Consider the following 652-nt stretch of genomic DNA (forward strand, 5'->3'; position numbering starts at 1 on the left):
TTTGTGAATTCAGTCAGAATGATTTTGGACTTAAGCTGGGTAGTCTACACAGCTTGGGAACATCTCCATTAGCTTGGGAATTTCCGTACTGTCATCCATTTCCTGCTATAGATATCCCTTCTAACATCTCCCCTCCACACATGTATAGCTTCACCAGGACTAAAGGAGTGAGGGTTGCAGTTAGGACATTTAATTGTGGGGTGGGAAAGGAAGGGCTTGACTGCCTTTCGGCACACAAACCTGGGCTCACCCCAAGTGACAAAAGCTAAAGTGGATTTCTAATGCTCTGCAAGCAGTCCCTCTCTCCTCTTGCCCTCATGTAGTAGTGGAAAATAGAGTCTGTGACTTGTAGAGAGATTTTCTTATGAAGGGCTCTTGAGTTACTGGGGACTTTTACCATATCTTGAGTGCTTCCAGCAGTCCTGAGATACACATCTTTTAAAGATTTTATTGTAAAATGGAACTCAGACTATCAAAGATAAACGCTAGTGGCATCTTATCATTCAACTTCTGTCGTCTATGAAGCTCATTTCTGTCTGCCCTGGCCTCCCCTCTGCAACGGACCAGTGACCCATGAAGATCAATAAATGTGCATTGCAAGTACATACATGGGTATGTGAACCTGAAGCAGTGAAATTAGGTGTTTAAGATA

Source organism: Struthio camelus, chromosome 1 (assembly GCF_040807025.1).
Source record: "Struthio camelus isolate bStrCam1 chromosome 1, bStrCam1.hap1, whole genome shotgun sequence".
NCBI lineage: Eukaryota > Metazoa > Chordata > Aves > Struthioniformes > Struthionidae > Struthio > Struthio camelus.